Raw genomic sequence first — 23,357 nt, forward strand, 5'->3', positions numbered from 1 at the left:
CCAACTGCTCTACTAGTCAGCTATTTTTAAACAAAGGCACTGATGCTCTAGAATATGAAGCTGGTTTAATCTCACTAAATCCCTGAATGATTCTACACATTGTGTAAAACAGCTTTTTGTCCTGTACTACAAGTTACTCTTCTGCGGGCCTCAAATACTACCACAAAAAAACCAAAGAAAATGGTCAGTTGAGAAAAATCTGGAGAAAAAACGTTAATTAAATGACAGATAACTAAACTTCCTTGATTCTATCATCCTGTATTCAGAAGTGTTTTGTAGCAATAATTTAATTCCTGTAAATAAAATGTTTCATTAGGTTTCCATTTTCACTAAGGGAAAGAAATTTCACTATTGCAGAAGTGAATTGATCGCTAATTTACATGGAGCGGGAGGGAGGGAATGGGACATGGGACAAAAATAGGTCATAGATTCCAGGTATTTCTATCCAGCTATCTTGCCCCAATAAGAAAAACAAATCAACACATGTTAAAAAAACCTGAACAATGGATTTCTGCACATACAAGAAATACAAATATAAATGCAAAGCCCAATTATTTAATCAAAATTCATTAGTTTCCTTACATAGGATGACAGTCCTTAATATAAAAAAGGTCTTAATAAATAAACAAACATAAGAAATCTGGTCTAAGATCAAGCAGGGTAATTTCTGCAAAGCATTCAGCATGCAGCAGGTCAGCCTTTCTAGAGCAGAAAGCAAAGCTATTTGTAAAGCAGTTATTTTCAACTGTCTTCAAGATATTACACAGAAACCCTCCCGATTCTGCAATTTCCCTACGGTGCTTCACTGTGAAAGTCTTGCTTGTCTTCTGCTGAACTGAAGAAAAAAAATAGCCTCCTGGGACCCTGCAGGGGCTCTTTCAAGTCTCTTGCAAAGTGGTCTGGCATGAACACATCACCTGCAATGTTATGCAACGTTCACAACTATCCATAAACACTGTGAGAATAAGAAATACACAAAATCAGAGTTTAAAAGACAAAAGATTAATTTGTTTTTGCAGGGAAGGAATTGTATGCCACTATCTTTTTCAACTGAGAATCAGCTAACATCAAAATTAATCATTAAGTTCAGAAAATTAAATAGCCTTGGACTCAAAGTGTATACAACTAATTAAAGGGAAAAAAGAACTACAAATACAGTATTGGCCCATTTTACTTTCTGGCAAATATGACAGATTAAAAAATAATAGTAATGAATATTACTACTCATGACCAGCAATAAATACTTCATTAGTGGAAGATGGATCCTTTCTAGCACTGGATCCAAAGTAAATCATGCTCAGTTATAGAAAGAGAACCAGCCAATCTCAGTCACTCAAGTATTCCTTTTCTTCAGCCCACGGCTAGCAAGTCCTTACGGTACGAAGCACTCTCTGCTCAGCAGGTCAGCGGCCAGCCGGCCCGCGCGCGGCCAGCATTAAGCTTGCTTTCCTGCTCCCTTCCCTAGGCCTTCCTCCCGGGGCGGTCTCACAAAGCTTTGTAAGAGGAGAAACACTTACGTAAATTTTATGCTCCCTCTGGTGCCAGTCATTGCTGTCAGCTCAGCTTTCAAGATCAAAAATAATAAAGATCAAGGCCTGGGGACGTCCTACATTCCTAATAAGCTTCTGGCAGATTCCAAGTAAAATGTTTACCTTAGTAACAAATACAAATTTTATTTCAAGAAAATATTGTCAGCACACTCTGTGATGTATTCTGCTCAGGCATGTACGTCCCAGCCTCCCGACATTCCTGTCTTTAGCACATTTCACACAATTCCTTAAATACCAAGCTGCAGAAATCACTCTCGCTACAAATGTGAGACAGATCTCTGAATAAAATTCAAATAGAAGAAAACTTACCAAGCTAAAAACAGTCACCTTTCAGAAGCAGACCGAGCACCGAGGCTTTACTTTTAATAACCCTTTAGCTATAGTTCTACAGTGTACATCAACACCGACATACTTCAAACTAAAGCTCTAAAACACATGAATTGTTCAGGTCCCCACTGGAGTCTTCCAACAGTGTTTTACCAACATCCAGTTTTCTTAACAGATCTACTACTCTTTGGGCTAACAAAGGCACCATAAAAAAGCTACACACAAAACGCAGATCAGACTAGAGTTTCTAAAAACATTCAGCATCATGTTCAGACTGATTTATTTTATCTAAATTTATTTCAACTTAGTTCAAAAACTGAATCTGACAGGCTTTTGAGAATCTACTCTACCATCTCCCCAGGTTTTTAAACTTGCTCATTTTCTGTACTCTTTCTTATCTCCCTGACACTCAAAATATCAGAAACCACCAGAGAGGCATGTGAAATGGCTTCCAAACTATTTCCCCCCATTCTACAAAGTGTGTTGGAACACCTTGCGCTGTCAATTTATACCTGCCCAGAACAAGTACATTAATAAAAATACTACACATTTTCAACAGCTGCATTATACATTTACTTTGCACATATTAATGAATTACACAAGACACATAACTAGCTTCAGAATCACGTTTTTGAGCCTACACTCCTACGCAGAGGAAAGGAAGAAGGGAGAAAGTCTCTTTGGGTGAAAGTGTGAAAGCAAGGCGACCATCCTGAGCAAGCCACCAGACATTTCTGACCCTTGTCAGGGGAGCACAACGTGCCATACGTTTCCTAGAAGCAGTTCCAAACCAGAACCCTGAATCAGACTAAGCATTTAATGCATTTAAAAAAAAAAGTTAGGGGCATTTAAAATTATTTATGCCTCGGGTGTAGTATAAAGTGAAAATGCTTAGCTGTGTACCCTGGAACTTACTATGAAATATACTTCAGATGGACTAATTCAGCTACCTACCATTTAGGGTTTGAGGTTTTTAATTTCTTCCTTTCCTTGGTTTTCTTCAGGCATACAAACAGTGCCACCAGAGACAGTGGTAGCTGCAGCAGTTTTCCATCAGAAGATTTCAACGCAAACTTAAGACAGACCTATTCTTTTCATCTTATTTTCTAAAAATTAGAAATGTTTAAAAAGAATGCCAATCTGTAACAGTACTCTCGTCACACTACGCAGGAATTGTTGTCTCTTTTTTACAGGTACCTTTTCAGAAACCTTTCTTTCCTTTACAGGTGACTGACAGCTGCCTAAGTTAAGATGTCACCTTCCCAAACAGAATATATAGAACATATATGGAATATATGTTATTTCCAACTATAGCTGCATTAAGGCCAAGGTCTGAAAAATGCTGAAGCACTGGAGTCTTGAGCCAGCAGAACACTTGAGCATATACTTTCAAGAATATTTCCACTATATTCAGAGAGATGCTTATGTGCTAAAATTAAAGTAATTGTCTAAGTAAAAGGCTTCTATTAATAGAAATACAAAGAAAAAAAAATAATCACTCCTCAATTACACAGTGACAAATATTCTGTGCCATTTCCCTTAATTTTATTTTTAATCTGTTCTTGGTGTTTAGATCCCTACCTTTTATGAGCAAGGAAATTCATAAGGAAAAGCCCCCTAACAGAAATAGCAATGTCATATAAACTTTTGTAAAAAAAGAAAAGATCCATGTCCTTCTGCTAAGTATTGCAGGTATTTTTTTCCCCATAACACAGAAAAATCTTCAAATAAAGAGTATTTACATTAATCAAACCTTCAATTTGGCACCTAATCACCTGCAACTGACAGCTGTCTTTCAGATGTTTCCTTTGGGATCTTCATTACCTTAAAGAATCTTTGAGATGCCTAAAAATGTAGCTGAATACCTTGGCAAGGTAGTATTTAGGACCTCCCATAAACTTTAGGAATGCCAATCCCTCAGTTACTATAAATGACTTAAAGGTAATAACATTATGCTAAATTTACTTATATATAAAAATCAGATGAAGATTATGAAAATATGCTTATGTTTAAACTACATAACATTGGCAGAGAAAGGAGAACATCTGATGGAATCACATATTTTTTCCATTTGTTAGTAGGTTTATGTAGATACCCAATGGAAACTGCGCTAGTCTGCATTCAAACTTTAAAGAGATTATTTCCATACAAATAATCTCAATGAAAAAAATGCCAAGGTATTGCAATTCTTAACTGAGTTTTGAATGTATGTACTAAAGGTACGTCTGTGTACAAAGTCAAACGGTACCTCATAACAGATTTCAAAATACCTCATTTTGGATGAAAAATGTGGAAATCAATTACTTCAGGAAAATAGTAATAAAAAAATGTGAATAACAATTACTTTGGGATTTGGGGAAGCACCAAGAAGAATCTACAAAAAGACTTCCGGAAAAAAATTTGTGATGTTCTTTTACTAGTGGGATGTTCCAAAAATAGTTTTATGTTACAGATTTCATCATTATCATTTTAATGATTTGAAATCATTCACTGAAAAGCGCTTTTATATTTTGAAAAACAGTTGCTGCTGTGCAGCGTACAGTTTCTAAGCTAGGTTTCATCCCAAACACCACAACCTCCTTACACACCCAGAAAGCACAAGGGGAAACAGACGACAACATTGATGCTAAAGGTTACTTAAAAGAACATGGAGAAAATTTGAGAATCCCGTATTTGTAAATGTTTGTCCTGTTTTGAGAACAATTTCAAGGACGAGAATTTTTTAAATACTTATTTCTCTAAAGACGAGCTTGAGCTCCCTCTCCCTGCCATCAGGCTGCTGAAAATCTCGTTTCTTTCCTTTAGTTTATAAGCAATTGTCCATAAAGCCACTGACTGTGTACAGTTAATTATATTTTATGACCAACAAATTATATTGCTGTTCTAATTCCCCTCAAAATTAGGGTTGGGATCTGAAAGCCCTCAACTCACAGTTGCCCCAAAATAGCTTTATCAAGTCTGATCCCAGAGTAGAGGCAGCAGTAAGCCACGTGCATTAGGAAAACAGACAGTCATACCAATAAGACTAACCACTTTTTTCATGTGGACTATAAAAAAAGAGGGCCGGAAAAGGCTCTGCACAGATTCGGCACATCAAGGTAAGTGAGAGCATAATAAAATAACGTCCTTCCCATTTGTCTAAAGCAACAGGACAGTTATTAGCAGGTCACAGCGGTGGTCTGGACAGGAGATGGCAGCACCTGGACACACCTACAGTCACTAACACTCGCAGGACAGGCGAGAGAAAATTAATAGCCCAGTACAAAAATTCCCTCCTCTTAAATAATCTGGAAATAATTATCCTCAGTGAAGTTTGAATTTGAACAAGCTCCCACAACAATCACAGCCTGAATGCAATGGGAAGAGAGAAGAAAGGCCTTCTGCTTTGATTTCAGAAGTCAGACTTTCTGTTCCAATGCATAGTGGCCCAGGCGTTCTCCTTAAATGAGAGAAAAGATGCACTCTCACAGTGCCCAGGTCTCCAGTACATTTCTCTAAGACATACCATGGTCCAATTTAGCAGCTACAGGGACCTGGCAGGCAGCTGTTTGTTAGCAGAAGAAGATTCCTCGTATATACCAAGACAGTGGAAGAGGACCTGGAACTGAGACTTCATCAACAGCAGCAAATAAAAGACAGCCCGGACACATTTTCTTGCCCTTAGGGGAAATAGCATGTTCATATGGTAAAACCTCTTCATCCCCAAAAGGGAGGCACTGTCCACAGTGATTTACTGGAAATGGTCCTTGGCTGTGCCGTCTCCAGAACGTCTCCTGGGCAGTGCCTTGGAAGAGTGCTAGCTGCCACTGCTCAAAGCCGAGCAGGGAGCATGCAACGGGAAAGCAGTCTGGGTAACAGCACGGCAGTTCGCTGGTCTAGTAAGGAGTGCAGATACAGTCTGAGAGACAGAACATTTATGTGGCATTTCTCACGCTTGCAAGTAACCCGTAACACACTCGCTGCCTACCAGATGGAATCTGAATGCTGCCCAAGCCAAAATAAGACAAAGTGAGTTATTCAGAAGTACAACTTCAGTAGTTCACAACATACATTCAAGAAACATGGCATAATTAGCAACAGTTTTTGCAGAAGCCACAACTAAACCAAAAAGGAAAGCAATTCCAGACATGAGAAAATGCCAGAGTTTTTGGGATACAACAGCCTTCCAACGAATGGCAGGCAGCACAAAGCTGACCACACTTCTGTACTGGGCAAGAAACTCACCAAGTTGGTTTCTCTACGCTACGGCCTCAGATGCAGGCCCATACTCAGATATGTGAAAGAGCAACCTAGAGCCTATTCTGTGCTCTGTAACTCCATATATTAAGCACTGGTAATTGAAGACTTGCTGCCCAGCTGCATCCGACACATGCTGTGTGTTAGAGCCGGAGGGAGGGTTGTGGCACGGAACTGCAGCAGTCCCTTCAGCAGGAGCGGGCTGGAAGGCAAACGAAGACCCAGCTGAACCCCCGCGTTCCAGCCATTTCCCTGTATCGCAGGAATTGAAACGTCTTTTCTTCATGTGACACACACTGCTGCCTCATGAGCAAGGGAAACTGATACTGGGAGAAACCTGGTAACACAGGGAAAACGATCGGTTTTTCTGTAGCCGCTTCTGCCCAAAGTCACAAATTTTTGTATGGCAGAGAATAAGAATACAGGAGACCAAGCTGAAGATTAAATCATAGTGCTTTGGCAATTACTCCTTTTTTCTGTCTCCCGTTGTCTCCTTTTCTCTCTCCCTCCCCACCTGCCTCCCCCCAAAAAAGAGGGGGAAGAGAAAATCATTCCTCAGAACTACCCAGGTCTTTTAATGATTTTATTTCATAAGTCAATTATGTTGTCTCACATATTCTGTTGGATTTTCTTTTTTTTTTTTTTTTTCAAAGTGTATGAGATGCACGAGCAGGAACTTGGTACAAACATTAATTACCTTTAGTGTTTTTCCAGTGGTGAAGTACTAAGATAACAGTTTCACAATGCAGCAAGCATTTAGATAACATTATCTAAACCCTTTCTGTGTTACAGACTTACTATCTCAACACTTCCTCAGTTGTCACCAGCAAAACCTCTCGCCAAGGCTAATATATGCCTCACTATTGAGATTTTCTCCCTGATCCCATCTCTAACAACCTTCTATTCTTTTCTCGGTATAAATGTATGCACAAGACGACCTGCTAGCCTGGAGGGATACTGGAGTTTATACTTCAAATGGATACATCAATCTGCAGCATGACAGGGCTAACAGCAGTACGAACACCTCCGAGAAGTCAAGGGGAAACTGCCGCACATCACATTAGCTAACATTTTGAGGAGTAATTATATTGTAGACTCTCTACGTACAAGACCTACTTCAAGTCTTTGCTGGAGGAAAGGTCACGTACAACGTACGTAACCTTTAATACAAACACAGTACAAACTCTTCTGCATTTTCTGCACTGGCTGTTTACAATGTCTCAGATTAAGATAGTTCCACATTTGGTTTTTTTAATGACCGTAATAAAGTTGGACTGGAGCATACACAGAACAACATAACAGGGCTTATATGCTGTAAGTGAATTATACTGTGACGGTGCTCAAGCTTCAGAGAAGAGAAGTTTTCACTTGAGGAAAGAAGATCACCGAGCTTTTGCCACACAACATCTGCAGGGAGGAACATGTTCTACAGTAATAGCCATTTCATTCTTTCCCTGAAACTTATACCTATAAAGAAATAAGCATATTTTTACAATACATTAAAGCAGTGTTTAATATTTAGTTTGGGTTTTATTAACGGATTATTTACAATGTCTAAGTAGCTCCTTCAGCATACTGGCACTGTGAGATTTTCTTCCATGTAGAACTGAAGTAGCAGTTTTACTCCTGTGATCCTCAATGAAATACTTCACTAAAATAGGTGAAAATCTTCCATAAAAATTCATAAAAACCCTTTATTTTTCTATATTAAATGTGTTGCATGTTGAACATGGAAATGTATTGAGTTACTACTAGCTGCACATGTGTATACAATGTGGCTTGTCAAAATACGCTGTTCTGATGTAAAATTTGCTTCTCATTATTTTTAAGATGAATTGAAGTAATTCCTAGACTGTTGATGGTTACTAAAGAAATAATCCAAAATAACACAACACCCCTGAACAATCAAGTTAGGCAGCAGGCTGCCATGACCACTGCAACCTATTTCTTTTCTCTACATCCAAGGACAAATCCTGCTTTTCATATCAGTTAATACCAAAGGCAACATAGAGTAAGAAGGAAGGCTGAAAGCCCCTGAATCAAGGATAACTTTTATCCTCATACCATATATGCAGAAATATGGGACAATGACAGATGGCACGAAAAGGTTGGTCAATACATCTGCTCAAATAAAAACTAACCACTTAAAAATCAGAGTATGGCAATGCAGGTTTTTTAAGTTAACACTTCATGACTAGAAGCACAACCCATTCACAATAACTTTACATGATTCCTGCTCTGCAAACGGGACGTGATTCATCTCTGTAAAAGGATGCCACCGGCAGATCAAACTACAGGAATCCAAACACTGCTACTAAATAGGTGAAGATTATGTGCATCTTCCTACTAATACTTAAAACCTCTGAACATTTAAGGCACTTCAGGTTAGAAAATGTACTGTCTGCAGACAAGATTAGATAAACAGAGAAAGTTTCCCTCTAACAGAAATTCAGATCACTTAAAAATTTTATGTGCTAAATTACCATTTTTTAATAAAATCCAGTTCCTACTAAATCTAATCAATACCAGATAAAATTGACCAAAAAAAAAGTCTCATGGATCTATGAAATAAAATTTCTGCAATGAAATCACAACCAACATTCTTCCCTTCGCAGCAGGTAAGTGATGTAGTCAGCACTACACCACAACACATAGCTCGAGACACTAATGATTATTGAACGGATTTTTTTTTTTACATTTGTGTTACACTTCAGAATAGTGCTGATTTAGAACTACAACTATTTTCAATTATTTAAAATGTCAGTAACAAAAAATTATTCTGCAAGTTTGTCATATTCATTATGAATACAAATGCATTGTGGTAAGACACTGGATCCTGCCCTACTTAGGAAACACAGAAGTTGCTGTGACCATATTTCTACTGTAATACAGGATATAGACTTTACAATAAAATATAAAACTATATCAAAAAAAGAAACATGAAGGTTATTAAAGATACATTCAGGTTAATGCTGAAATAAACACACATTTTTCGCGGGAAATTCTGAGCTTCTTCAGATGTAAGTCCTTAACAAAAACCAAGAACTTGTTCATATCTGTCCCAGCATTACCAATTATTCTAAAAACAATAGCACCAGCTGGTAATAACTACAAAATCAATTATAATTAAGTAGAAAATTGTCAGAATGCATGCAATCTTTCTTGCTTTAGCATACTCAAAATACCAACATCAGGAAAAACGGCACATAAAACTTCTAAAATCACTGCTGCTATCACCCTTCTGACATTTCTCTGTCCTTGGCTGAATCAGTGTGTTTTCACACAGTGTTTGAAATGGACTCCTTTGGAAAATTCATTTCCATAGAAGATCTAGTACTCTTTAAATGCATCCAGATAAGCACATATATTCAAAGTGACACATAACTTATTCATGGCACATGAATAAGTTACATGTTAAGTTACATGTGGTATCTTCAAAAAAAGCCCTCTTTTTGTGCTGTTAGTCTTAACATTTTACTAAATACCACACGGACGTAAAATCACCTCAGAACTGTCATGAGCAGTTGTGCTTTAGAGATCAAGACTGAAAAAAATCCTTTTGAATATTAATAACCTAAAACTCAAGAACAAGCCTGACTAGCACTGATGGAGGTTCGCCAACCAACTATTCCTTTTTTTCAGCCTAAGGCATAAACTGACCTTTTCTTAACAGCCCAGTACTGCAAAGTTTAAACCCCGGGTCTCCTTAAATTTAAGCTTTCCTTGGTAATTTTATTGCAGATGATACAGCTATCAATTACTTCATCTCTCAAAGTGAGCTCTATTAGAATCATTGACAGTTGCACAATGATTGATCTGTTGGTCACAGATCCACACAGAGCTGAAGCTTTGGAAGAAGGAGGCTTCCCCTTATCCCACATAAAGATGTTTTCAGCAGTCATAAAGCGGGTAAAAATATCATCCTTTCCATTAATATTTGTGTCCTGCTGCTCTAGAATTAGCAGCGGTTGCATGCTGGCCATCGGTGAGCTACCAAAATGTCCAATGCCAGGCACTGCCAGTCAGCTGTGCCATCTATGGTCTGCCGGACATCTTAACCGCGACAGAAAAGTCCTCCTACCCCTCTGGAGAAAGGGGGAATGGGCTAGGGAAATGTGGAGAGGTTCAACACTTGACACGTGACAGGAAGTAGCATGTATTGAACAAGTCAGTCTGTAGACTATGGATGATGAAAAGATGACTTTTTTCAAATTAAGTTAGTGTAGTTTTCAATATTACACCCTAATTGCACTACTTGTATGTTAAGTCAAGCTAGTGATGGAATCATGATCAGCTTATAAACAAAAAGAATATTTAACACACAGGTACACAAGAGTATCAAACCACATTTACATTAGGAACTTCATTTTCATAAATTAATACTACTCTAGGAGTAAAGCCACAAGTCATTATCAGTCCCTCAGTAATTGTGTTAGACAATTCTTTTCTTTTTATATGTCCTTCTTGCACAGATTCACTCAAAGCCACGAACAAGTTTGTCACCACATCTTTGCTCTGTATTCTACTAGATTCAAAACTGCAGTTTTTGAAAAGACTATTAACATGGGATAATACAGAATTCCTTTTATAACAAAATATCAAAAATTACCCAAATTCCGCCTTGATAGTTACATCACAATTATCTCTGAAAGTTAAAAATTTAAGATGTTTGATAACCTGTTTTGCCTTAAAATGGCTTTGATCTCAACAGCAATTTGTTACAAATGATTACTCTCAATACCCCTGTAACTTGAAAGAATACTGTCAAGTAAATAAGCATTACTGTGTGTATTTTTATAAGGCTACTGTATAATTATGTATGCCCAGTCTGAAATACCACAGTATTTGTTTATATAATACACGTAGCCCTCTGTACAAATAACATAGCTCTGAGTTTTCCAGTAACCCACAAAACATTTTCTCAGTGGGAGCACCTAGTTGAAACAACTACCAGAGTACTGTTCAAACGAGGCACAAGAGCTCTAAAAAATTTAAAAATATGAAGTTATAGAGTATAAGGGGAAATAATACCTAATAGCATGCGGAAAGAAAGTGAAGCAGATAGTAAGACACTGCCACTTAAATACTACTGCTTGCATCGTGTGTTTAAATACAGGGAGGGGTTATGTGCAGCTTTAAAATTATTTTGTCCAAAATCTTCAAAGATTATAAGATCATTGTACATAAATCCTAAAAATGGGGCTCAAAAATAATTAAAATTGCGATCTTATAAAAGAAAAGACAAATGTTTCCTATAATAATAGAATCTAATTTTCTAAAAAGCATGCAGTCTTCTTTTTCATTGCTTTTTGACTAATTTAAGAAGCACTGGTATGGTAATATCAATCCATAGTAATTCACATGTTAATAGACACTACAATTCATTTGCTGTATTTCAATTTAAATTACTTGTTCGCTCAGTCACAAAGATGCTCTCCAGACACGCACGCAGGCTCTGTCACCACAGTTAAGATACCAGACCACAAATACATAGCATACTTTTGACATATAAGCTATAAAAATAAAACCACGGCGTATCAAATGCCACTCCTCTTCTTAGCAAGGCCTCTGAACACAGGCTTATTTCTGCTGTCTGCTAATGTAGGTTAATGCACCCTTCTTCTCTTCACCCCCCTCAAAGCTGAATGCTATTATCCAAAGTAGCATTATATTAGATTAAGGCCATTCAGAAAGGATATTCTTGAAAAAATACAGCAAACTGAAGGGGAAGAAGGGACATAAGCCCATACTTTGTTGTCATTAAGTTCACTGAAGATGAAATTACATTTACCAGTTTTATTCACAAAGTAACTACATCAACAGGGGGAAATGTGGTTACTTAGTTTCTTCAACACAGAAAAAAGAATACTACTATTCTCAAAATCTAAAAATTAAATGCAGTTTTGACTTGTGCTTTCAAACAGCTGCTTACGATGGGGACCTCAAGGGAAAAGTAGAAGTAAAAACATTATATCATGAGTTTTATGTCGTAAATTCACACAACCTTAAAAAAATCCGAAGTCACCAGGTATTGCCAAAATCCGAAGTCACCAGTATGAGCCAATGTTTAGTTTTTCTGGCAGGTAAACTTCAGCATTGGGAGCTCTCCAGTGAAGAAGCAGCCATGCTTTCAGAACACGTAAACTAGGTAACTTCTGACCATCTTAGATTAATTTAAAAATGACAACTGGAAACAGGATTTGCAAGTACTAGAAGACTTGATTCCCCTCTATGTTCACTTCTCCCCCAAAACAAATCTTCTGATACATTTACAAGATTATAAACCTATGATAATAATCCAGTACTTAAATTGCAGAATGTGAAGAGATATGCACCTTGATGGAGAGCTTTCATAGTCCTAAGACTTGCAGCTAAACTCCTACATTTGGCAGGAGGACAGCACTACTTCAAAACAAATGCCTTTTTTTCCCCTAAAAGATAAAACCCCTCAACTATACCTCGACTAAATTAAAAAAACCCCAACAAACCCACAAAACCCCCCAAAACTATAATGCAAAGCAAAGTATCTAAATCTCTCCACATTTCTTTGTATTGTACACTTTGCTCAAGTACCAAGTATGTGATGTCCTTCACACTTCTGTTAAAGAAGAGCACAACGTTTAATGAGTTACATAGAACAGATACAAATTTTTAAGAGACCTGAACCTCATTCTTTGTACAGCATGGTTTCAGAGAAAATTTGTTATCCTTTGCTGCCTTCTCTGTAAAAGAGACTGCAGAAGATGTAAATACCTACTAATATACATTTAAATTCGTGCTGTAAGCCTGCTACCAGCTGTCCTTTAGGAGGATGGTTGCACAAAACAATTTCACATGCGTCCATTATGCAGTATGATCACAATTAATGGAATAAACTGTATGACTCAAAACAATATTAAGCAACATGTAGAAAATACTAAAACCATGAAAAATGCATTAATTTATTCATTGCCATGCATTTGTGATCTTTCCACTTTCAGAGTATGGTTTAATTGACTAGTTTAGAGACCAATTAATCCCTTTACGTTTAAGTCAATCACTGAATCCTCTCCAAATAATTTAGCTTCTACATGCGGACTCCCATTTGATGTCCCTGGAGAGTGAACGCAGTTGAAACAGGTGGCACACAAATCACGTTTAGTAATAGAGAAAGAACTGCATTAGCAGGGATATGAAGTATTAAAGATTCACAATTCAATCAACCATATTCACTCTCTATTCTCCAGTGCTCCTGAATGTTGTGGGGGTTTTTTTAAAGACAATTGCAGGTCCCAGATAATTATTTTAATTTTCATTTATTTCTAGTCCTAATCTACCTACTGCTCCTCTCTTCTCTCAATATAGTCCTACAGGCTTTTCTCTATGTCACCTTAGTCTTCTGCTTTTCTATCTTTTATACACATAAGTTAATTCTAAATTGGTCTGAATTAATTCTGGAAGATAACATCTTGTTTACCCTCTCATTTCTTGACTTGAAAGCCAAAATTCCAGGTTCTGTAATAACTATCTTCCTTCTAGGATTACTCTTCTGTAAACAGGATTTCATTTCTCCTTGCCAAGCACATATACCTGGTTTAACAAATTCAGTCACACTGCATTGCTTCATATCACTTTATGAAGACCATAACCATAACTTCATTTCTTTATGAGGCACAGGAAAATAATTTGGTATCAAAGATAGGGAGAGATGGATCTGTCAGCCAAAGAAATCACTACTCAGGTGGGTAACAGAGGTATTGGACACCATCCCAAACCAGTAAACTCCAGTAACACAATCTTAAGGGGGGGAGGCAGGGGGGAATTGAGCTTTTGGCCTAATAAAACCACTCACAGTCTCATCAATATTAGAACTGGAATAGGATGTTTTACTTTCCCACAAAATAACCCTCTGAAGGGTATCAGAATGAACATGGGATTTCCCTATTTAAAAGAAAAAGGTAAATCTGAAAATGAGACAAGGAGTCAATCTTTTCTATAAGCTGCCCAATCAAGCAAAAAGTTTGAAAAAAAAATTATTTCAAATAAACTGTAGTTAAAAACACCTCCTGAAACCACATGAAGCTCAAATGAGTGGAAAAGAAAGTATTATTTCTGTACATCAGTCCATGTTTTGTTGTATTTTAAGCATTTACATAGACAAATGATAAACAAATTACCTGAAAACTCAAGAAAGTATGTTCCAAGAACACAATTTAAGAAAATCACGAGAAGAAAAAATAATTATTCTATCATATTAAATGCGACATTTCCTGTTTTCAGTTCCACCAAGTAATCTTACAATATAAATTATTTCCTCCTTAGCTTTTCCCTTGAATTAAGAGCAAGTTTCTGTCTGAAACTGCTGCGAAAACAAAACCAAAAAATAATCACAAAAAACCACACCAACCAACACCCCCCCCCCCCAAAAAAAAAAAACCAACCCCCAAACACCAAAACTACACAACGACACAGGACCACATTTCTGCAGCGAGAAGTATTTTATAGAAATGCCTGGCATACCAAGTATGTGCCTTTGCAAGAGTGAAACTACAAACAGTGCCGCAGAGTACGCTTAACTGAACAGCAAGCTCTCGTGAACAGCACCTCTTCATGCTGGGATACTCTGAGACAAAACGGCCACCGCAGAAGGGAAAACCAGTGCCATCTATTCATCCTCAGTCTTCAGTCGTGATGAGCAGTTACCGATTTCCCCATTCGGAAACACATGAGAAGTTTGTGCAAACCCTAAGTAGGCTTAGGCTCTTTAAAACCCAGCGCCCGTGTCTTGGCCTGTATTGCCATCCATACTGCTGGCTCAGGATATCTGCCAGTTCAAACAATTCCTTTGGCAGGAATGTGCTGCAACCATCAATTTTGCACTGAATTCTCACCCTTGTAGAGAAACGACATGGTTGAAACTCTAGGCTAGTTCTGTGGTGCTAGCTAGCGTAATGGCACATGTTTGTTTGCAAGTGAGAAACAACACTGTCCAAAATTACTATAATCCAAAAATGGAAATAAAATTAAATAAATTACTCTAAGAGCTGGCCTAGTCTATTAATTACCACGCGGAAAGTGCACTACTCCTGCACGTGTATAGGCACTGCGTGCAGCGATCTATATACATGTAAGTCTGAGCTTCAGAGGACAATGCAAACCCACATGTAAGTAGCACACAGGGAAAAAAGATGCTGTTTGCTCCTGTCTTCGAACCAGCCTCACCAGATAAGGTACTGAAAGGGAATCTAAACAAAAGGAAAAGGTGAAATCCATATACTGTACATGCAAGCTACCATAAGGTAAAGTAGCCATACTTACACATACCTCTGAAGTGTTTAGACTGTACAAGGTTCACAAAACTTTTCTGAAAACCTCTAAGAATTCATTATTTCCAATGGGTCACTGTGATTTGGCAGGATTTTCCTCAAGGCCAGAAACATTCTCTTCATGCTTCCAATTAAACACTGTTAAATTTTGACCAAATTATAGGGTGAAGAAAAGAATAAATAACTACTTCCCAGTTCTGGTTCTTCCTCCTTCTGCCCAGTAACTTGACAGCCTGCCAAAATTTCTGAACATTTAAACTCAAGTCCATGCTACAGCTATTACCGTTACCGTCCTATTCCTGAAGAATCCAGAAACAGAGAAAACCCAAGTGTTACCGGTAAATGTGGGAGAAAGGAAATGAGTCCGACTGAAGTCACACTGATATCCCTCAGGATAGTCTGCAGCTTCAGGATTCAATTTTTTTTGGTTTAGCCTATAGAAAACGTCTCATACCGTAATTAAATGGAATCAAAAGAAGAGTTGTACATCCATTTCCTCTACTCTCGTTTTTTAAACTTCTCACTTTCGCAAGTCATATTAAGCAATACCTCATCAGCTATAAAGCACACACAGAGTTTATTTAGAAGCTATTTTGATAGATAAAAAAACCCTTCACCCCCAAGGAATCAATTTCCACTGATCCACATTGTCCCTCTGAAAGAACCTATCATAACTTTGTCTAATGCAAGGTTGTTTGTTTAGCTGTACATCCTTAATCAATAGCTAATTGATGATAAAACATGTTATGTTTTACACTACTGTGACTTGCTATTTCACTGGAGCTCAGAATGAGCAAGGCAGCCCAAGAATATTTTCTTTTGTCGGTAGCTCACAATTCCTGGAATGGTTCAGGAATCACTCCTGCGAGTCTTCCAGCACCTTTACTACCATGGAAAACTAGTGCTGTTGTAAAGAGCAGACACCTGGAAATAACCCAAGATACTGAAAGGAATGGTTGAAGATCCCCTACCAGGAAGTTCTCACACAACATCAGCAAGCTTCTTCAAACTTTGGTCTTTGTATTGGCACATCTTTCCCTCTGCGGTGTGGACAACTACTTTATGCAACATGCAGTCTCACCGAGTACTCCATCGGCTCTCCAGAGCTATCCATCAACCCTGAGCTGTCTGGATCCACCACACTGCAGCAGTTACAGCGTGTTCTATCCTGGTATCCCTCTGCTCCAAAGGAAAGAGAGCTAACAGCAGAAAATAGAAATTTCTCAGTAATACTGAACTGCTCTTTTTTCACCCCTGGCACCCGAAGACAGGCAGGGTCTTCACAATATTGTGTTTACATGGCCTATGAAGGGGGCCGTCGCTTCCTTTTGAAAATATTCTGGTAAATGGTGGGATTGTTCACCACTCTGATTTCTATCAGGAAACATGAGAAGATTTTTGAAGATGCGAGTACAATAGGCTGCATAATCTTAACACTGTTCCCACAGAGATGTCAGGCTTCCATCACGCACTTAAATAGCTGTCTGCACACAGACCTTTATCAAGCTCCTTTGTTTCAGCACAATCAACTACTGCATAAGATATATTCAACTATTCTAGAAAAAAGGACACGTAAATACACGTGAGCAGAAAAGCAAAGAGGAAAGTCAGAGTGAAGGTCATGATGTGCGGTCTTTTGTATGGACTAGGTTTGTAATATTAAGATTGAAAATGAATGAAAGGAGTAAAGAACATGCAAATTATTTCACTTTTTCCTTTAGGGCATATAGTCTCCTCAATACCCAGGCTACCCACTCAATTTAACTATCAGAAAAACACAAGCCTCCTTTGTCGATGCTTAGTGACCTATTAAAAAATTCCACTGTAAAATGAGAGTGGTTTCAGGTGTTGCAAAAGGTCTTGAGAATCATAGATACCCTTTACAGATGGCAATAGATCCATTGCACAAAAAGGTACTACTGAGTTCCTTTATTCCGTCTCAAAAACTGTTCTGACCTCACTATCATGGAACTGACAGAACTGGCCTATGGAAACGTCCTTATCAATACAACGGCAAAACCATTACGTCGTCACTTGCATTTTATTCCAGAATTGAAGTCTAAAATGTAAGAGGTAATTATTTGCACAAAATTGGTACAGAATGGAGTCAATGTTGTTTTAAAATATCTGTAAATTCACTCTGTTCTCAACTTGAGGGGGAAAAGAGGCAATGCTGCCTTGGTGACATCACACCTGCATCTTTACTACTTAAACTCTGTTACCATAGCAACTGCTACGATCTCAGTGTCACTCTACACAATCACTAACTGGAAACAGGGCATATCACAACCCAAACAACTATATATGTAAGAGAGAAAATGAGAAAACCCTTTACTCCCTCCAAGTGCTTTGGTTTGTTACCATGGACTCATACATACCTCCCAGTGAACACAACTGCATTTCAGAGAATGTGCTAGTAGTTGTGATCACATCCTACGCTAGATGAAGAGCAAAATGGGTGCAGATGGATGTGGTTTTATTTTTAGGCAGGGTGTCTACTATTCCTTTGAGAAAATCCAAAGCTTGAAATGTAGTACTACTGGTAAGACCTCACTGTGGTGAAATGTAGTGCAATTTTGGGAAAATTTAAAATCCTCCATGTGTAAAAAAGGCTTCGAGTTAGAATTTCTTGATGAATAAGTTCTTTTCTTTTTCCATTTTTTTTTCATGACAGATGAAAAATACACAAGAGTATATTGAGTACATAGGTATGTAACTCTGGGGAACGTTTAGTCCAGAGATGTAACCAGCAAGCAGAAAATATTCAGCAAACTCCAGCTGTCTATAGTCTTTTGTTTTCTCAAGAAGTGACTCAGATATTAAATAGGATATCCATACGTGTACTTTAATTTTAAAGCATGTTGTTTTACAATTGACACATGAAGGAAATCTATTAGGGATGACCTGAAAAAATTTTCCTAAGTATCATTATCTTCTAGAAGTGATATGGTCAGATTCAAGGAATTAATTTCAGATTTACAAACTATTTGTATTAGAACAGTGGGCATTTTTACTGAGGCTAAATTTTTTTGAAATCATTATGCTAGGTGTTTTTGAGAATCGGGCTACAGGCATTCATCTTCTGCACACAGTTAAATGACAATTATTTATTTCATAAAGATGTGGCTTCATTTTCCTTCAAAAGATAATTATTGGGAAGAAAGAGCAGATTTAACAGAACAGCAAACTCCAAAATGGCCAAAACACAACAAGAATGCTTAACAGTGTTACAAACATCACTCTCAGAGGACAGAATATTTTCTTAGCACAGTTTTTTTTGTGGTTGTTTTTTGTTGTGTCTTTTTGTGTTGTGTTTTTTTTTTTGTGTTTGTGTTTAAGGAATTAATCAGAAAGAGAAGATTGTCTTAGTAGCCCAGTTGAGAAAAAATTCTGAATGGATTTGACTTTCTTGAACAGGTAGAAAGTATGAACTGTAAAATAGGCTACAAAGTTAAGGAGATATGGAAGAAAGGAAAGTATTAAGCTTGTAAAATATACTTCTTTTCAGTGATGGAAAATCAAGGTACTTATTTTGGAAAGTGGAATATAGAGGACAATGGGTAGTTTTGTTTGTGGGGTTTTGTTGTGTTTGGGTTTTGGGGGTTTTCTCGGGTTTTTTTGGAGAAGGAGGTGGGGTGGGTTGTTGTTAGGGTTTTTTTTTGGGGACCTTGACTCTAAGCCTAGTCTGGTAGATCTTAGCAGAGTGTTACTGCCTGAAGCCCCAAACCTCGCTTTCCACTTGTCATCTTTATTGTTAACCTTGTCAGAACAAATCCACCAGATTCTATGTTTCTTAACATTTCTCTGTGTATGCAAAAAATATAGAATTTCCTTGTATAGAAAAAAGACTAGAAAGAAACCTAATCATTCAGTTGCATGGTCAAACATGGAGCACAAGTTGGACTTACATTGTGCAGAGGTCCCACAATCTTAAATTTCTTAAAATAATCTTTTTCTTTTTTAAATACAAAAGCAGAGCATAAATAGACACTATCAGGCTTAAATATCTTTAAATGCCTTTAATCTCTGGATAAAAATGTAAATACATTTTCATAACAGAGCAGACTCTTCCCACTGTCAGAATCACATACAATTACTTTTTGTGAAGATCATCTTCGTATGTTCTTTCCCCACTCCCCACCTCAACAATACTGGTATAAAATAGGGAAAAATAAATTTTGAATGTTGCTTCATCTCAGATCGGAGCTTCTCTTCTCTCCATGGAAAATGAACAGACTTTTCTAGTCTCCCTCACTTCTTCCCCCCACGATTCCAAGCTCCTCCATCTTACTGAAAGAAGGGCTGGCAGAAGCGGTTGGTTGTGGGGTGTAACCCCTTTCTGGTGGTTGACGCAAAACCTCACCTCCACCCCCCCCAGGTCTCTATAGGGCCAGTCAAGTAGCAATATGAGCACACAACAGCAATGTTAAGCAACACAACAGATGCCAGAAGAGGCCTGGGACACAGCGAATACAGAAGTGTGGGGAGCACAAGTCTTCAGATCAATGTATGTATATATCAAGGATGCACAATTTGACAAACAGCTGCAAAATGTGCACAGGCAGATGAGTAAGCATATACCTACATGATATCTGTATTTCACAAATGGGCTGTAAGTCTGCTGCAATTAACCTAGCATTTTTATCACTTCATGAATTACCATGACATTCCCTGATTAGGAATCTACTGTCTTTCATCAGACGATAATACTGGTAGGCATGTTTTTGGATAACAACTGTAGGTATGAATACTATGAAGGCAGATTCAAAGTAAGTCCACCGTTTATTGGAAACTTATTTGCTAAGAAAAATCACACGGGTACTTTATGTCCAAAGGCAGAAAACAGAAAACATGTCAGATGCTATAAAAGATTTTGCTGCACTCCTGCTGAGAACTCTGCTTGTTAGACACAGCATTCATACATTTATGTCTTATTTTGTTACTCTCTAATAAGAACAGACTAAAGCAAGCACATCCCTGGTAACAGTACCTTCCTCTTTGACAGAGGAGACAGAATAAACAATCCCATTGTGGTTCCTCTTATGTCACTGAAGAGGTTACCTTTCTGTACTTTAAACAACACTGGAGTAAAAGAAAAGAAAACTGCTCTTAATATAACATTTTTTCCCCCAGTAAGCCCATCAATAGTTTCAATAAAAGTTTCTGAATGCCCTAAATCAGTATTTAGCAGTAAAATACTCTTCACATACCTACATGGAGCAGAGAACCACCACTTCCATCTGTTAGTGCTTTGCAACTTCCTATACACTGTATTAAATCCACAGAATGGAAACATAAGGAAAAATAATACTACTACAGATAAAGAGAAGCTAGAGGCCAGTCAGTTCAAAGAAAACACCTGAACAACTGGCTTAAGAAATGTTTTCTAATAAACAATATATCCTGGTTAAAAAAAAAAAGATTAAGCCTATGGCATTATTCTACACTTCAAGACAATTACTGCAACTTAGCACTGAAAAAGGTAAAACAAAAACAAGGCTTTAAAATTGGTTATTAAGCTAAGACACTACAGTAAGTGATTAAGCAAAATATCCAAATTGAAGAAAATGTTTTCTTGCTTCTTCTTATACTCAGTCTGTTTCAAGAACAAAAATCAAAATGCAGACGTAGAAAATCATTCTTTGGATACATCCACACAGTTACATTCATTTAGTCTAACTGTACAAAGGTAAAAATAATGACATCTGTGTAGGAATTCCTTTAAGATATGGCAAACACGGCAGGTAGGAATGCAGATAAGCAATAAACAACTTCACATAAGATTTTGCTTCACCTTCATTCCCACTGCAGTACGAACTGCCAATACTGACAAGTTAACAAGACGTACGTCTCTCATCAGGTGCCTGCGCTCTTAGTACTTCAGGGAGACTTAAGTTTTGCCAAACCCACCCCCACATCCCCCAGAAAAAGAAAACAAAACAAAACACAAAATGTTTCCTTATCAGCATTTGTCAAAAGCAAGCACATCTCTGGAGTTTTAGTCAGTTAAGATTTAATTTAAGGTCAGTATTTATTGGTATTCATAACAAAACTGTATTTACTAGTACTATAGTGTTACACAACTCAAAAGTGTTCTATCTGATTTTGTACACTGTTCCAGTTTCCAGAATAAATGGAAACAGAACTACTGACCCCAGCCCCTGCGGGTATCCAAGGCATAGCTGGACAGTCGACAAACATCGTGACATCTCGGACACACTCAGTGCAGAAAAGGCAAATCGACTCTGCCTGCACCCACAGGACATCATGCAACCACTCAGAACCATGCACTGCACCAATGTAAGGACTCCTAGCATTCACTTGTAATTACAGCAGGATTCCATGAGAATCAAATTTCTACCCATGAAAGAGAAAATACTCAATACATGAATGAATGAATGAATGAATTCAAAGAATTTCTGCAAAAACAGATGATTGGACTTTACTGAGAGAAATAAGAGACCCTTGAAGGGCATGCTGGACAACAATACAATTAAAAGACCAGAGCAGGCAAAGGAAATTGATTTATATTCAAAAACAGACGATTGGACTTTACTGAGAGAAATAACAGCCTTGAAGGGCATGCTGGACAACAATACAATTAAAAGACCAGAGCAGGCAAAGGAAATTGATTTATATTCTCATCTCATCATTTAACTTTTGGTCAAACCCAATTACTCAGACTTAAGTATGCAACTTGACCCAACTACATCTACACTTCTCAATGAAAAGAAGTTTATTAAGCACCTTCATAAATCCCATTGAGAATTCAAATGAAGCAAAAAAAACAAACCAAGGAGCAGAACACTTATGATCTTGAGGAAGCAAAAGATGCCTTACCTCCTGATCAAAGCCTGAACCACCAGAAGCAGTAGTCCAGCAATTTTAAATTATTAAATGTTATTCTGCTCCAACCATCAGCAACACAATTAGATAGACATTGCTCAAACTTCAAAAAGAAGAAAAGTGTCCCCTTCACCCGCGTACCCAACACAAAAAACCCCAGTTAAATTAACAAGAGGCATGAGTGTCTGCATACTTTCTTGGTACTTCAATGGATCAAACTCCCCACAGTTCTTACGCATTCTGTAGACTATTTTTTCTCTCTAAAACTGTTAGTTAAGATAGGCTTTCGGAGAAAAAAATCAGCACTTCCCTGGAATACAGATTTTTACACAATCCTTGTGTAAAAACTAAGTGTAAAATTAATGTTCAAAGTGTTGGGTTTTTTGTTACACTGGCCAATAATACATAAGTGACAGAAGCTGTGAACATTTTATCTTTAGACAGCCAGCAACTTGCAACGAGTATCAGTAATGAGACAATTTGTTTCTGTCAGTGTGTACGCATTATACTGAAATTTTTAACATTATGTAAAAAGCTACACATTTGTATTTTACATAAATACAACTTTCAACAGATTCTTGCTTAGCAGAAGAAACATTTCAATGATAAAAATGAAATTATATGTTTGTGAAAATATATTTACATATTCATTTGCAAAAAGTATTTTTGTCACACAAGCAGCCGGTTTCCAAGTGAGACCTGTATCAAAAATCCTGCATGAATCTACCACCATTTTATCCCAGCAGAAGTACTGCACAGGTCTGAGAGGCTGGCAGCTGTGTAATGGCTAGCAACCACCAACTAAATGTTGAACATATCCTTCTACAAGGAGGTTTTAGTACATGGTGATGGAACATGATATTCTTCTTATTTCAATCACACAACTACTCCTCCACCAAGCTTAAAGGGAAGCTGTTCTTTCTGGTACTTCTAGGAACATCTTGAAAAGAGTTTAGAGAATTAGAAACAGTTCATCCCATTTGAGACACCTAGTCAGTTCTCCTGACTCATTTCACCAATTTTTTCTTGGCAGAACAAACAAAACAAACAACACCCTCCCCCCCCCAAAAAAAAAAAAAAAAAAAAACAAAAA

The 23,357-nt window shown here is 37.6% G+C and overlaps 1 protein-coding gene across 1 annotated transcript in view; it reads right to left on the reverse strand.

Moving 5' to 3' along the window:
• LOC104168650 (mediator of RNA polymerase II transcription subunit 13-like) overlaps positions 1-23,357 on the reverse strand; it is a gene marked incomplete at its 3' end in the record, with an annotated part of 178,025 nt that overhangs the window by 45,323 nt on the left and 109,345 nt on the right.

The sequence above is a fragment of the Cariama cristata genome, unplaced genomic scaffold, assembly GCF_000690535.1.
Source record: "Cariama cristata isolate BGI_N322 unplaced genomic scaffold, ASM69053v1 scaffold4930, whole genome shotgun sequence".
Classification (NCBI taxonomy): domain Eukaryota; kingdom Metazoa; phylum Chordata; class Aves; order Cariamiformes; family Cariamidae; genus Cariama; species Cariama cristata.